Here is a 13100-nt window from a genome sequence, read left to right as displayed (position 1 = left end):
AAAACCGAACCGTTCAGAGACTGAAAACTGAGATCTGGAACTCAGTGCCACAATGAAATTGCAACCACTAGACTGAGGGACCAATACCAGGGGTACAAATGTATATTGTAATATCTCTTGAATGAAGAATTTTTTCCCGTCGCTCCCCTGGCATTAACATTCATTTGTAGCATGAATTAAAAATCAGGCATTAAGGTTCAAAGGAGCTTCAAAAGAAAAATCAGTGGGAGTTGGACACCTAACTTCTTGCTAATGGGACTCACCACACATTTGAAAATCTCAGCCTAAAGTCACATCTTGCTTCTCTCCACTTTAACTCCTACATAACTGGAGCAGCCACTTTCTCAAGGAACACCATAGCCAGAATGCTTTGCCTCTTCCAAAAGCATCTGAAATCTCAGCTTTCAAATGAGAACAAGGACTGGGGATCTCCAACTCCAGCTAGGTAGCCAAATGCAAGTTTTTGGCAGTACCTTCTTTTGGTGTCCATGAAATCTGAGTGTTTTTGTTTTATATTGTAGAGTCTGAATTTCACAACCCTAAACTCAAGCAAATTGTGTGATGGTACCTTGTCACTGGTGTTAGGCCTAAATAAAATGTAACCCAAAGCCAGTTGTGTCAACCTGAACAAAGTCAGGCTAACACCCTAACAGAGGTTTATGGGTAATTCATAAGTGGAAAGTCCCAGGGAGTTACAGGTCTGTCTCTCACAAAGTTAAGCAACCATGAGATAAGAAAGGGACTGTATTCCTAGCATGGTACCAAACGTACTGAGGTAGAAACAATTCGTTTAAAGAACTCATAAGAAGCCAAGTTTCCAAACTTCCAAACTCCCTGTGCAGTACTCCCTGTTTCTGTTCTATGTCTATTCCTGACAATTACATTTTAGATTGATTAGTGATTGTTAAAGTATCATAAATCATGTAAAACATTTAATCTTGTAGAACATAAAAATGAATGTATGGTAACAGTTTCTAGTTTCAAAAGAAGGGGAGTGACTACTTAACTAGGTAATTGCAATTATGATGATGCGACGGAACTGTCTATATAAACCTAGGTTATTTTGTAAAGAGGTTAGCTGGTTCTCTTTGGAGATGAGCTCGCTCTCTATTGTCGTGTGCACTCTTCAATAAAGAGCATTATATTTGAACTTTGCTGGTGTTGCCTGTCTCTCGCGGTCAGACAACGAACTTTGCCGTTTGGGGTACCAGAGTCCCCAACACTGGTAAGCATTTCCAACTCTGAGCACTTACTACTAAATCCCTCAAGCCCCCGATTCACCAGCCAGCAAAACTGAATTTCAATTATTTTGAATGAAAATTTTACCTGAATATTTTGTTATAGAACATAATTAGTTAGGATGTACGTCATGGGCACCAACTTATACGGGCTCTTGGAGCTAAAGCCCCAGGAATATTCATAATCAGGGGCTCTGCTCCACCAATATTTGGAGCTAGATTTTTCCCCCTCCCCGGAGCTTCCCTGCCTGAATGTAAAGAGAGCGCACAGCACGTCTCTCTCTCCTTTGCTGCTGCTGCCGTAGCCTAAGGGCTGCAGCATTAGCATAAGAGGAATGCTAACTGCTGCTGAAGCACTCAGGAGGGGGAGGGGAGTGGAGGGGGCCTCCCCTCCCGTCTCCTCTCCTGCCCCTACCTGGAGGAGACACAAACGGGCCAGGAGACAGACATCACTCACCTTAGCAGCTGTTGGGGCTTCCGTGAGTGTTTGACCCTATGATTTTTTATTATGTTTGAGTGTTTGACCCTATGATTCCCCCCCTACCCCAGCCCTAGTCCCAGCCCCTACTCCTACCCCCAGTGAGGCACAGCAGGCTGCACAGGGGAGGCAGGAAGCCACATGTGAAGGCAATGCCCCCTCCCCCAGCACCCACCAACCCACCCGCCACAGGAGGGATGGGAGAGGGAGGCTTCCTAGACCTGAGCAGCTGGGGCTTGGGTGAATTTTATGACACCCTGCTCCCCCGTCCCATAGCCAGCCACCACCCTGCCTACCCCACTTCTGCCCCATGCTGGGCAAGGGGCAGCCCCATCCACAGTGAAGTTATGGTGAGGGGCAGCAACATGGAAGGCCACCTGTGCCCCCCCCCAGTACCCATCATAGGGGAGGGGAGTGAGCTTTCTGGACCTGAGAGGGGCCCTAGGAGCATGTGCAGAGTGTGTGTGCCGTGGGGGGCAGGAGGGGTCCCTCCCCTGGAGCTTGCTGCTGCCAGTGGTGGTGATGGGGAGTCCTCTCTGGCCCTAGCCCTGGGGCAGCCTGTCTGCACCCCAAGTTCCTCATCCTCAGCCCTGCCTCACCCCAAAGCCTGCACCCCCAGCACCGAGCACGCTCCTGCACTGTGAACCCCTCATCCCCAGCTCCACCCCAGAACCCTCACCTGAGGGGAAAAACATGCAACTTAAATTTGGTGGTCAGTTTGGAGTATCATTGTATTTAGCACAATATTTGATTATTTTACACCCTTCAAAGTATGTAACTGGTCATATAGAGGTGTTTTCTCTGAATACTGTCTGTGTGCCTCAGTTTCCCCAATGCATTTCTTAAGGCGCTAGATGGTGGGATAAGGGGGTGTGATTGTTGTAAAGCCCTAGAGGGCCAGTGTGATGCTGTCTGCACAGAGAATGGCCGACACCCTGTCTCCAGGCAACTGATGGCCTGGGCCACTCTCCTGCAAGGTGCCAACTGAAGGTGTTGGAGAACAAAGAGATCAGGTGGCCTCCTAATGCCTGGAAAAGAGACAAAGGCCAGAGGAGGGAGTGTCAGTGCCTGTGCAGACTTCCGGGAAGCGCATGGTGTGGAAGGGGATGCTGGGATGCTTTGGAACAACTCCATACAAAGCCAGTCAGGACTCTGGGGGAGCCTCCTCTCTGAGCATACTGTCTCCAGGGCAAGAAGCTTACACCTTCCTGGGTCTGACCTCAGAGCATTCAGCATGCCCTTCCACACCATGCACTTTCCGCAGCGAGTCTGCCCAGGCAGGTCCTGGGGCAACCAGAGGTCCCTGCACCCCAACTCCGCAGTCAGATGTGACTCTCAGCCAGACAGTAAAACAAAAGGTTTATTAGATGACAGGGATACAGTCTAAAACAGAGCTTGTAGGTACAGAAAACAGGACCCCTCAGTCAGGTCCATCTTGGGGGGTGGGGAACCCAGACCCAAGTTCTGGGCCTCTCCCAATTTCCCCAGCCAGCTCCAAACTGACACTCCCTCATCTGGCCTCTGTGTCTCTTCCGGACAAGGAGGCCACCTGATCTCTTTGTCCCCAACACCGTCAGTTGGCACTTTGCAGGGGAAACTGAGGCACCCACACAGTATTCAGAGAAAACATTAAGAACATTCCCACTTTGTCACAACAGGTGCAACAAAATATAATACCGTATATTGAAGCAGGCAAGTGCTGCTTCTGACTTTCCGCTTTTAATTGACCCTTGTAATCTTGTGGTGCTGACGCATTGTAGCTTCATTTTATATCAGCTTACGGGGGGGGGGGGGGACCACCATTTTGGGCCCCACCAAAAATTATACGAACCTGCCGCCTATGCATGTGTTACGTCTATATTAGTATCTGCATTTGTACGTCCCCTGAATCAAGACAAAGCATAGTCTTGGACTCACAAAGTATGCTCACTTCAATTCCTACATTGTCACTCATGGGAATTAATTTTCAAATACTGGAAAATTATAGACATTAACAGATTATAAGCCAAACACATGGTCAGCTGTTTTCTTCATTCACCTTTTGTTTTCTTTTATGCTTTCAGGAATGACCTGTACTTTCACAAGAATTTACATTTTGTTCAATTGCATACTAGGGGGGAGGGGGAGTGATCATTGTGATTTTGATTTGGTTTTAAAAGAGCAGAAAAATTCTTCTGTGGGGTCCTCCTGAGTGATAAGTCTCCTGTAATCAATGTTTGCTGACTTCTCTCAAGTTCAGATTTGTTCCTGCTTAAAAGAGAATTAGAAGTACAAGGAATTAGTTACAGAAACAAATAGGGCCCAATCCGACATTTTTAAGAGCCCCCAGTGCACATCGAATGGCAATTTTGGTTGCTCAAGGAATATAAAATTAGGCATAATAACGATATATCACTAAAAATGTGATTCTAGATGACAATACCACACCTTCAAATAAATATTGGAATCTGTACTTTCACTTCTAGTGATATTGGGTTGTTGTTTAAATTCTTTCTTCTATCAAAGAGACAATTAGCTTATATTTTATATATACACTCAAGGTTTAATATTTCAGAAAACTCATAATTTAAAGAATTATACACGAAGGACACAGAGATGAAGAGCAATTACAACCATTATCCCCTCTTAAAATCAGTCACAGCTCTGATAAGGCTCCCTCTGCTGGACATTCACAAGACTGCTGCCTTTGGGTCCCAATATGCTTGATTTGTGCTCTTAAGCTTCCCTTGGCCTGAATAGGCTGCAGCAACTGCCTTTTCCCTTGGATTTGCTGGTACACTTCCAGGGCCCAGGCTCCTAGTTCCACTTCCCAGTTACAGGACCACACAACCTAATTGTCTTAAGCCCACAGGCCAGCACTGACCCTGCAGACTTAAACACACCCTTTTCCCAGAGCTTCTACATTGTGAGCACTCCAGGTCCACAGTTCACCTCTTCAGTGATAGGTAGTAGTTGAACACAGACACACAGACTTTACAAGGGTTCCCAAAAAACACTCTGTTAGCAAGCACAAGAAGTATACAGATCTGAACAAAAAAATAATAAAACCCTCTACACAATTCCCTGCCTCAATTTTGTCACCACTCTTAGAGCATTCTTTGATCTTAGGTCAGAGTCCTCTAGTTCAGGATTCTTCCTCTCTCTGCCCTCATGCACATGGTTTCTCCCCTGAATCATGGAGTATCTGCAGTCGTTTCTCTCCTTGCCTCCCTCCCCAGGATTCGTCAGAAACCCTCTTTTCTTATCTCCCCCTTCTTTGTCAGGTGACTCCCAATCAGCCTCATCAGCTAATGAAAGTACCTGACCACAGATTCTGTTGCTTAGTTACCATCACTCCTAGAATTTAAGTATCAGAGGGGTAGCCGTGTTATCTGGATCTATAAAAGCAGCAAAAAGTCTTGTGGCACCTTATAGACCTACAGACGTTTTGGAGCATGAGCTTTCGTGGGGGCATCCGACGAAGTGGATATTCACCCAGGAAAGCTCATGCTCCAAAACGTTTGTTAGTCTATAAGGTGCCACAAGACTCTTTGCTTCTTTTCCTAGAATTTAGATGGTGAAAAGCTAGTTTAGCCTGGATAGTAGCCCTTGCTTTGTCCCAGGGTGCTCCATTTAAATGATCATCAAAGTTTCACAGCCTATCATTGATAGCCCCAGGCCCTCACCACTTGGAATTTTAGTCCAAGATGGAGGTAAAAAAACAGAAGCTAAAAGACCCACATTCAAAATAGAGTTTGCAATCTGACACAGGGTCCCCGATATCAAACCATTTGTAAACTGTACATAGGCAGATTCTCCAAATGTTCATAATTAAATTGTTTTATTAATATTCCATTTTATGAAGCTACTGCTATATGTACAACAATCCCCCAAAGAGTCATATAACCTCCAAACTCTTTCACTTTATCACGCTCATTAATATAATATAGAGTGTTAGGTGAAGACTTTCAAGCCTGTCTCTAAAAAGTTGCACGAGAACGTGGCAGTGGTAAAAATTCTGTTGTCATGGTGACACTGCCAAAACTATTTTGGTCAAGTGCATTTTACACTCTGCCACTTCTGCTGGCATGTCGTCTGCATAGCGTTGAGTTGTATTGGCAAAAATGTGCTGCACTCTGGCAAGGCATTCTAGTGCTATATTCCCAAAGACTCAGCATTCAAAGAGTCAACTGAGGATAACTGGAAAATAAATGCAGAGGCTATTCATGGAACAACCACATTTGGTGGAGTGGCAGTTTTGAGCCTGTCTAGTGGGTGGTGGGACAATCAGTGGTTCTAGAACTTTTTAGATGCAGAAGTTCATTCCTAGAGTTGCATGGTCAGCTCGGCCCACTCCCCCAGCACAGGAACAGCAAGGTGAGAGCTGCCCTTACAGTGGGGAAACAAGTGGTGATTGCCCTATGGAATCTTACACCACCAGTTTGCTACCAATTAGTGGGGTAATCAATTTGGTGTTACAAAAAAAATCAATGGTAAGGACAGTTATCACTGAGGTATGCAAGACAATAAAGCACACCCTGCTGTACGGGGTAGTTAGGCTAGATCGTTGTGCAAAAAAAAAAAAAAAGTGGATTCAATAAGCTGGGTTTCTCTAAATGTGCTGGGGTAATAGGTGGGGAATATCCCCATTCTGTGCCCACCCTTCCCAGGTTCTGAGCATATTAAAAAAAGGTACCTTCAAAATGTATGCAGGCCTTGGTAGATCATAAGGGACACGCTACTGACAAACACTGGCTGGTTCAGAGAAATTCAGGACAACCACGGCTTTAGAAACACCGTGCTTTTTGACATATTGAAAGCAGACACCCCACTCCATCCAACTGGAATTAATGACATTTCTGTGCCAATCATAATTTATGGAAACTGCCCACCCTTAATTCTCTGGCTTAAGAAACCACATACTATCAAGCTAGACAGAAACAAGGAAAGATCTGACTCTTATCTGTGCAGCTGAAGAAGGAATGTGAAGTGGGCAGAGGTGGAAGACGACAGGATAGGTGGAGGGGTCTCATGCCAAAGCTCCATATCAACAAGTAAAACATTCTCAGTTCTTATGCACTGCACAGCATGCAGCACTCTCTGAGAGACCCTCTTGCCAGGGTGGATGAGTGAGGTGGACGGGCTGGATCTAAAATAGGCTAGCTAACAGTTGCATTGCTAACGCGGTTCAGGTAAAGGAAGTTTTAAAAGCTTACTTCAACAGTAGGTAATAGCCTAACCCTGTTTCTATGAAGCTATTAATAGAACAGGTGTGGAATTTGTGACATTCATGACTTTTCTGGCATTTGTTGTTGAAGTGTGGAAGATAACTGATGGTCATAGAAATGCTGTCACAGTACAGGTGGTGTATTTCTAGACTCAATAAAGGCTAGCACTTCTGTAATATACATGCATTGACTTTGTTTAGAGGTATAGAAGCCTTTCTGGTTATATTACTTTCTAGCACTGCAATACCAAAAAGTCACAATAAAGTTGCACCAACTTTCAAGTATGTACTTTATTACCACCACGGCATGCTAGACATACCAAAAAAAAAAAAAAGCTAACTGATAATTGACTTTACTAGCTATATAACTTGACTAGGTACAAGTACAACATGCAGACTGGATGTCAGCGCATCACAGATGACTGTACATGTAATCAAAGTTCTTCGTTCCTGACATGTTGTCCATGAGAGTAGTACAGCAGGAACTGGCACAAGGGGATGAGGTGTCTATGATCCCTGCCAACACCCCATATTTATCCATGCTTTGGAGTGGGTGAACTAATGCAGTGAGATTCTTAATCAATAATTGATCAACAATTCATTTGAGCAGCTGGATCAGCAGCAGCAGCAGCATTTCTTTTTGCATCTTTGTCCTCCCTCTACTCCTTCAGCAGCTGTTCACACCGCTGCCTTATTGCCCTTGCATTTCACTTTTAGACCTGCAGAATCTCACAGAGCATGTCCTTCTCTGTGTGCGTCCTCTTGGCTCTGACAGTGACCAGACAGTTGTGCAGGTGTTAGGGAGAATCTTGAGGAGAGCCCCACTCTCAAGGTTAGTGATAAACACAGAACTGTTAGGTGGAGAGGAAGGGAGGCAGCCTTCCCTGACATAACTGTTGCAGCTACTCGGATTTTCCCACCCTGTACAGCATAACTATATGGATTGCCTCCAAATTACTAAACCATAATGAGTGCTAGACCTTACATGGAGAGTAGATCAGGGTTTCTTAACCCAGTGCCTTGGGGAGGAGGTGGGCTTCTTTCGGATATAGAAAAAGGATAGTATTTCATAAAGACAGCTGCACTTGTTTCAGGAAGTCATGCTCCTTGATGATTCCAAAGTGGCAAAGAAAGAGCTGTTTAAGAGGCCTTAGTCTGGCCATGGCAGTATGCAGCCATGCTGCTTTCTGCAAGAATCCCCCTCAGAGGTCCTGGCAAAGGGGCATGGGGATGTGCCATATCACGGTGGGCTGAGCAAAGCGTATCTTCAACATAATGTTTAGGCAAGTCTTACATACTACTCACTGAAAATAAGTTATGTGAAATTGTGCCCACAAACCAGAAAGCTTTGTGTGTAAAAATTAACAGGCTGCTCTGTCTGTACCTCAAAATACTGCAAGATACTAACGGATGGAGCACCAACTGAGCAACAAACCTTATGTCGACTTAAGCTGTAGTGTAGCCCTAGTGTCAGTGCAGCTATGCAGGATACCCACTTGGAAGTCTTTGTAAACATTTAATAAACACTATAGGAAGAACCTTATCTTCAGCAGATAAGGTGACAGGTGACTTAAGGCCATTTCAAGTCTTCTGCTCTGCCATTCTGTCTTTGGTCTTCAGATTTTCTGTCAGTAAATTTTGTTACCTTGTTGGAAGTGTTTGGGACAGTGTCTGTATCCTCCATTTTTTTTTCAGTGAATGGATGGGTCTCCTTTCTTAGATTTCTGCTTTAATCCAATTAAGCCAAAATCATTGGCAAGTGGTCTTTGAAAAAGATGATTTTTTAAATGGTAATGCTGTTCTGCAGGACAGTTATCTCAATTCAAACACTCACCCTTTGCTTACTGTTAGTTTAAATGGGAAGAGTTTTCATTCAAGGCTTAGTTTATGTGCACGGTCACATTGTAAAGTTAATTGCAAACCTAAGATGAAGTTTCAGCTTTGGAAGCCTGAAGGGTTGGTTGGTTGGTTGGTTTGTTTGTTTGTTTGTTTGTTTGTTAGTTTGTCTGGGGTTTTTTGGGGGGTGTTGGGGGGGGGAGGAAGGGGATGGGGCAGGGAGAAGGGTCAGTGACCGAAAAAAGGAAAATTCTCAACTGCCATTGGCTGCCATCTGTTTGTTCGCAGATAGAGTACCAGTGGAATAGGTCCTCATAAAAGAATGATCAGATCATTCATTTCACATGCTAATAATCTGAAATTGATGACTACTGTTCTTCATGTGCAAAATTCCATTGAAGTCTGTGGAAAAGAAACTATAGATTCTGAGCCTCCCCAAACACACACACGTGTATCATGAAAAAAACAGTTTTGATTTTTAGATAAGTGGTTTTAGTGATGTGAAAAAAAAGACCCTATATGATATTTACAAAAGGCCCCTTCCAAAAAGGGAGACATGCATTGAATAAGTTAAATGAACACTATTGGGTTAAATTTAGCCCCAAATATAGGTTTCTAATAGCTTTTCTTCAGAAGCAGCTTTTTCAAAACTTAAGACCAAATAGAAATGTTTTAATAATGTTTTAGAAAATTCCAGTGGAGGTAGTTCTTATAAACAAAGAGCAGTGATTCTCAAGCTTTGGTACTGGTGACCACTTTCAAATAGCAAGTCCCCACCCCGTATAAATTAAAAACACTTTAAAATATATTTAACACCATTATAAATGCTGGAGGCAAAGCAGGGTTTGCGGTGAAGGCTGACAGCTTGAGACTCCCCCACATCATAGCCTCACGACCCCCTAAGGGGTTGCAACCCCCAGTTTGAGAACCCCTGACAAAGAACCTCTGCAAAATTTGTGGCCTAAACACTGCAGTGTTGTGCCAATGCATAAGAATCAGAAAATGAAGCTAGTAAAAAACAAAGTGAAACTGATCTACAGCCACTATCCAAGTTCATAAAATAACGATAAATTGTGCCAACCAGACTTTTAAAGGCCTTTCAATTTTTCCAATATGATAATAGATTTTTAAAATGTTTTTATATTGCTACATATTTAACCTGATAAGCAGTTTTAAATAGTTTTTCTAATTTGCATCTTATCAAGTGTCTAATTAGAATGTGTAGGCTGCTTTAAAGTACTAATACTGTAAGTACAGTGAAACCCCGTTATAACGCGATGTTTGGGGTCTAAAAAATTCCATGGCGATAAATGCAGGGTCGCGGTATAGCGGGGTTTCAAGCTGGTCAGTTTAAGTCAGTGGTCCCCAATGCGATGCATTGATGTGCTCTGCCTAGTGCCTAGTGCCCCTAGTGCCTAGTGCCTGAGCAGGGGAGAGAAGCGGCCCCGTGCCGCCCGGGGACAGGGAGCACCGCGCCCACAGCCCTGGAGTTCTCTATCCCCAGCAGGCGCGGGCCACGGCTTCTGTCCAAACGGACCATGAAATCTGGTCTTTTGTGTACTTTTATCCTATTCTATACAGATTTCATGGGGGAGACCAGTGTTTCTCAAATTGAGGGTCCTTACTTCTGTGCTGCCTTCAGAGCTGGCCTTCCAGCTAGCAGCTGCCTCCCAGCTTAAAGGCGGCGCCGTCAACACCAGCAGCACAGTGGTAAGGGTAGCAGCACCACAACCCCCCACCCCTCCGCAGTAACTTTGTGACACCCCACCGCCCACACACACAATACCTTTTTGGATCAGGACCCCTACAATTACAACACTGTGACATTTCAGATTTAAATAGCTGAAATCATGACATTTATGGATTTTAAAAGCCTATGACCGTAAAATTGACCAAAATGGACCATAGGCCCCTACCAATAATATTCCAGAGAGGAAGATTGACACCTGGTGGCCAATTGTGACCTTAAAGGGACACTGTCATATAGTTTAATATTTTCAGCCTAAACTGCCATAAATTCAGGGGAAAGTTACTTGGATTCTAAACTATCGCAGGCTCAATACTTGGGTAAACTCGAGTCAAGGATGAGAGTGCCTTACAATACATTTGTAGTAATTAAAAATAACAAGTATTAAAAATACGGGAAATTCAAAGTTAAGTTAAACGTAAATTGCAACCCAACATTTATCAATTTGGAAATGTATAATTCAGGCTCTCAAACCACCTCAACTCTGCCTTTTCAGTGACTCTAGCCTCTAATCTTTCTTCCTGGGAAATGTGCCGTTTTCATGTCCTTCACATAAGAGTTTGCGAGATAAGATCTCCTTACTGAACTGGTGTTTTGATCAAGGGCTTTTTGTACTGGCTCCAGGACAATTTGTAAAAGCCAGTGTATTATTGGTTTAATAAACAGACCACTGCTGTCCCTTTGCAACTTTTTTCCCTTTGAGTGGTTATCCATTTCCACAGTTTGCTGACGGTGTGCAATGTACCCCACTCACCCATGTTCAGAGTCTCATGCACCTTGAGCATCCTCATATCCTGCACCGAGGGCATAAAAGGGTGGAGCAGGCCAGCCACCACTCAGTTCCTCTCATGCCTCCTGGCTTTGAGATGAACATGGGCAGTGAGCAGTGCTAACAAAATACCTGGCTCTTTTTAAATCTGTGCAGCGTGTAGATAGAGATAGCTAGTGGTTGCTCATTGGCATTTTGGTTTTTTAACCAGAATAGCTATTTCTTTCTGGTGTCAGGATGGCTTCTTTTAAGTCCCCTGGATTTACATACTGCCCATCAAACACGGGCACTATACCCTGTAATGTTTGGCATTTTCCGGGAACATTCCCCCAGACAAAATACATATTTGCAAGTCCTTCACTTATGGACCTGCAAATCTAGAGAAGCCCTGCTCCAGATGTACTTAATGGGTAAAGCAATGAGAGTAGCTTCAGGCCCTGGGTCAGATAACCATCCTGTAAATGTCTTCTCTGCTCCTTAGAGTGCTAGTACTGGGTCCCTCACTTCCTGGGCCTCATCAGCAACATCCTCTTTCAAAAGCTGGCACATCGGACAAGAAGCTTTCTGTGAAAAAGGTACCGGGCACGGAAGAGTCCAGAGATGATTCCAGACTAAGATCTCCTCAAAGAGAAGGATGGAGAACTCCAAGCTTTTATGCAGACCCAACTTATGCTTATCTTATGTCCGGACAAAGTGTCTTTTGGACACATGCTGTGTTCCTACTGACAGTTGTCACAGGCTTGCATCTGAACCAAGGCCGGCTTTAGCATTTTTGCCGCCCCAAGCAGCAAAAAATAATAATAAAAAGAAGCCGCGTTCGCGATTGGTGGCAGCTCTACCGCCGCTTCTTCTATGGCGGCAATTCGGCAGCAGGTCCTTCGCTCCAAGCGGGAGTGACAGCCCCACTGTCGAAGTGCCGCCGAACTGCTGCACGTGCCACCCCTCTCTTCATTGGCTGCCCAGGCACCTGCTTGCTACACTGGTGCCTGGAGCCGGCCCTGATCTTGCCTACTTTTCAAATGTTAGGCTGTCTTTTATTTTGATCTTAACTCTGAATTACCTTGGTTTCTAATGCTTCATTTTATTTGTTTTTCATAACTGCAGCATTACGAATTTAAAAAAAAACAAACTTACATGTACTGTCAACTTTACTCACAGAGTTTAATGATTTGTTTTGTTTGGTTTCTGCCTGGGGATTTTCTTGATAATTTCTTTAAGACATTTTGAAATCTTTCCCATGCAAAGAAAGAAAGCTGGCAGAGAGCTCCCGGTGTTATGCAGAGAACAATAGGGGAGCTAAGAAACGGGGAACATTGTAGTACTTAGAAGTATGATAGGGGTCCCTCAGGTTCTGTGGTTACCAGGAGAACTGGAGGTTCTGGTGGAGCTACTGAACTTTGCAGGCACTCTGAGTTGAGATTAGTGGAGCAACTCTGAGGGGTGCAGGAATGCCTGAGAACATGGGGAAGTTAGTCCAGCTGAATGTTTTGGCCTCTGCCAATTGCTGCAGCTCACAGTTTCCGTGTGTATTGGGTAGAACATTATAACTCATGCAAGTCATGGATTCCACGATTCTTCATATTTCTCTTTAGCTGAACTCTTTTCCCATCCCCTTTCTGCCCCTCCATACACACTTAGATTAAAGAAGTTATGTTGCTGTGGGAAAGGCACCACCACATATGCCTTCTGTAAGTGTGATGGTTGTCACCTACTCTTTGCAGTCAGGGATTTTATCTATGCATGCAGATTCTGCTGCCTACTTAAGAATATTAGAAAATGCTGCTGCTTGTTAGAAAATTCTGCTGCTTCCTACATCCTATATACAG

Source organism: Mauremys reevesii, linkage group 3 (genome assembly GCF_016161935.1).
Source record: "Mauremys reevesii isolate NIE-2019 linkage group 3, ASM1616193v1, whole genome shotgun sequence".
NCBI lineage: Eukaryota > Metazoa > Chordata > Testudines > Geoemydidae > Mauremys > Mauremys reevesii.
The sequence above is the reverse complement of the archived record's forward strand: the minus strand, read 5'-3'. Positions refer to the sequence as shown.